This window comes from Parasteatoda tepidariorum, chromosome 8 (assembly GCF_043381705.1).
Source record: "Parasteatoda tepidariorum isolate YZ-2023 chromosome 8, CAS_Ptep_4.0, whole genome shotgun sequence".
In the NCBI taxonomy this organism is placed as follows: domain Eukaryota; kingdom Metazoa; phylum Arthropoda; class Arachnida; order Araneae; family Theridiidae; genus Parasteatoda; species Parasteatoda tepidariorum.
Window position 1 is genome coordinate 78,759,390 of NC_092211.1, and position 4,159 is coordinate 78,763,548.

The window sequence follows — 4,159 nt, forward strand, 5'->3', positions numbered from 1 at the left end:
ATAAACATCAATATCAAATTTCGTGCCTCTCAGTTTTACTGGTCTCTTTCAAATTACTGACAATACATAAATCTTACAAGCTTTTATCAAATCTGTTTACAAATTGGAAACAAAATCCAACGATTTATTAAAAAACTATAACAATCAATAAAAAAAGTAAATTTAATTAAGTTTACCTACGTAGTTTTGATATTTAATGCAACCTAGTAACTGAAAAAAAATACATTAAACACGCAAATACGAAATAATTTTTGATTTCAATTAAAACTATATAATTATATGGATGATACATTTGCCCATCTATCATTTTTTACCGAAAGCAATTTTTTAGACACTGATCTAGTTCAAAATAATTCTTACGCTTTTTATAAAACATTTTACTAAGCTAAAATGTTGTATGAAACGTCCTGTTGATGGTTTGAATCATTTATGTTAAATTATCTTGTGAGAACATAAAGCTAATTAAATATTAAATTAAATTGCGACAACCAAAGATTTATATTTATGGTTTGCTTAAATTTACATAGATAAGGTGTAATTGATTTGATATTTAGTTTTCAAAGCTAGTTTTTTTTATTGATGGTATAAAATCATTTTTGTTAAATTATCTTGTGAGAAGATAAAGCAATTAAAAACTACTGAAAATTTATATTTACGATTGGCATATATATTTGCATAAATAAGCTATAATTGGTTTGGCATTTAGTTATCAAAGCTAATTTTTCTATTGGTGGTGTGAAATTATTTTTGTCAAATTATCTTGCAAGAAGATAAAGCAACTGAAGACATCCGAAAATTCATTTTTATGGTTTATATACATTTACTTAAATAAGCTGTTATTGATTTTACATTTAGCTATCAAAGCAAATTTTTCCATTGATGGTGTGGAATTATTTTTGTCAAATTATCTTGTGGAAAGATATAGCAACTAAAGACAATCGAAAATTTATATTTAGGGTTTGCATGCATTTTCATAAATAAACTTTGACTGATTTGATATTTAAAACTATCAAAGCTAACACTTTTACTGCCTTTAATATCTCACACCAATAATTAAAAATATTACCAAGAAATGTAAAGTTATATTGAATTACTAATGAATCATCTAAATATTCTATTCCTACTGTTAGGGATTAATTGCCTTTCGAAACTTCATAATTTCAAAACATTTATCGGCCCTTCAGTTTTTCACCTATTATGGAGTTTTGTGGGTATTAAATTTACTTATTTGTTCATTTATTCACCAGGTCCTTCAACTTTTGTGAGATCTTATGCGATAGCGGAAATAATAAGTATACAAATTCTGTGGTGGTATTACTTTTTAAAGATAAAAGACATAAAATGTTTAATTCTTTCTGTTGGCAGTATGAGGTATGGAGTAGCACCTGCAAGTTATAACAGGTACCGAAATTTTTCTAAAGTACTGGTGATTTTTTACGCTGTTCTTTTCGTAACATTTATTTGGAAGGTCACTTCTGATGATCCCTTTATGCGGAATATAACAAAAGTATATGTTACAGCGAATGTAACTAAAAATAAAGTTCTACAACATATACTCACACGCTTAGAGAAGTACATTGAATCTTACATTTTAGATGGTATATATTTCTTAACTAATATCTTTTACATAAACTACTGCATTGAAATTTATCTCTTAACCAAACATTCAATAAAACTGTTGGAGACTGTTCGAATTTGTGAAATAAGGATAATCAAAAATAATTTACATTTAGTGGAAAGTTTAGAAAACATTATGTCTTTTCCAATGGGTTTAGTTGTTTTCCAAGTTGGAGCTGAAAGTTTCAAAATGTTAATCAAAGCTATTATCGTTGGAACTCCTGACACTGTTTTGGACATTTCAAATACCAGCATTATAATTCTTTTCACTTCTATAATTACTGCTGACTTGGCGCAAAATAAATGTCAACAACTAAGAAAGATTTATTTGAGAGTCATAGCTAAGCAATGCAACTCCTTCACTAAGATTAACTTTCGGGAAGAATACATTATTTACAAGGAATCAGATACCATGAATCAACTGACATCGTGGAAGTTTTATACAATGAACAGATCTCTAATATTGAATTTCTTAGCCTTTATAATCACGTATGCAATAATAATGGCACAGTTTAAAATTGCTATTACACCAATTCAAAGTCCATTCGCAAGCTCCTCAACTATCACCGAAGAGTCCAGCATATAACCTGTACTTATAATCTAACAACAGTGTATTGATGGAGTTAAAATAAACTTTAAACTGAAAGTAGTTGTATAAAATAACTGACAAATTATCGCCATCATAAATATGTTGATACTTTTCAATTATAGTATTTGAAACTTATATGACTTGATTCTCTTCAATTTGCATATAATTTCAGTATATGTATTTTGTATTTGATTAAGCTATTTATAAATAATATGCCTTTTTCTTATAAATAGAAAGCATATTTCTTGAGTGGTTTTGAGGTTAAAATGGGTCGTATTTTTAAGCACATTTTTATATTTTGTAACATAACAGATCACAAATTAAAAATAGGACTTTTTAAAAAGTAGCTCTCTATATGTGATTTAGTAAAATTCTTGTAATTAAGAAAGTTTATTTAAAAACAATATAAAAACAATTTGGGCATTAGATTAGAAATTATATGATAATGTAGTTCGTGTCGGGGTTAAGCTAGATTCACACGTTTCTTTAGCCTCAGAGGACATTTAAACAATAATTGCCTGCTATGATTGAATTAGTAAAATTATCGTAATTAAGTAAGTTTATTTAATAATAAAAGGAAAATAATTCAGGCATTAGGTTAAAAATTATNACGGATTCATTGATCTGGTCTGACCCCGTCAGACCAGATGGGAATTAGCAACAACAACATAAATAATATGCCTTTTTCTTATAAATAGAAAACATATTTCTTGAGTGGTTTTGAGGTTAAAATGGGTGTATTTTTAGCATATTTTTATATTTTGTAACATAACAGATCACAAATTAAAAATAGGACTTTTAAAAAAGTAGCTCTCTATATGTGATTTAGTAAAATTCTTGTAATTAAGAAATTTTATTTAAAAACAATTTGGGCATTAGATTAGAAATTATATGATAATGTAGTTCGTGTCGGGGTTTGGCCAGATTCACACGTTTCTTTAGCCTCAGAGGACATTTAAACAATAATTGCCTGCTATGATTGAATTAGTAAAATTATCGTAATTAAGTAAGTTTATTTAATAATAAAAAGAAAATAATTCAGGCATTAGGTTAAAAATTATGTGATAATGTAGTTCGTGTTGCGGTTAGACAGGAATTTCACGCATTCACGACATTTACAAAAAAGTCTAGAGTCACGGCATTTAAAATAATTGCCCTCTATTATTGCTTTAAGAAAATTCTTGTAATTAAAGAAAACTATACTTTGAATAAAGTAAATAGAAAATCATTCGTCAATTTTAATGGAAATCGGGATATTTAGAATAAAAATCTATTGATTATAAATATACTATAACGAATATGGATTCCATGATTCTAATATATCTATTAGGATACTTGGTTGCTGCATAACATGTGCTTTATCTGTTCAAAACAAGCGTGTAGAATTTAGAAAACTGTATTTGAAAAAAGTTATTGATTGGTGTAACTTCCTATAACATACCTCAACGATTACGATTACTATAGAACACGTATAATTCAAGGAGTTGCAACCAGCCATACGATTAACAACTTGGAAAGAATTAAATGTATTGCTTTTTCCTTAACGCCTTTCCCAATGGATAGTGTTTTCTACACTAGGGAACGCTGCAAGCTTCATACCGCCTATACTTCCGGGTTACTGTTTCCGGTGTATTTTAAAGCCATTTGGCTCACAGCGTGAACATTGTGTTTTGAGATTCTTGCAAACGTGGTGTTTGATTACTTATTATTTGTGTTTTACAATGCTAACAATACTTGTGTTTACAATTCTACGGGTGCTAACGCTAACGTAAGATGGTGCACAGCTTGCAACTAGAACAAACAGTAATAAACAAATGGAAAGAGGCCAAATCAGGACTGTCAAAAATGCGAGTTATTCAAAATTTAGCAACCATGCCACCTTTTTTAACAATATATCTATAAATAACTAAAACAAATTTTCACTTCAAACTCACCAGAATTACTTAATAGCAT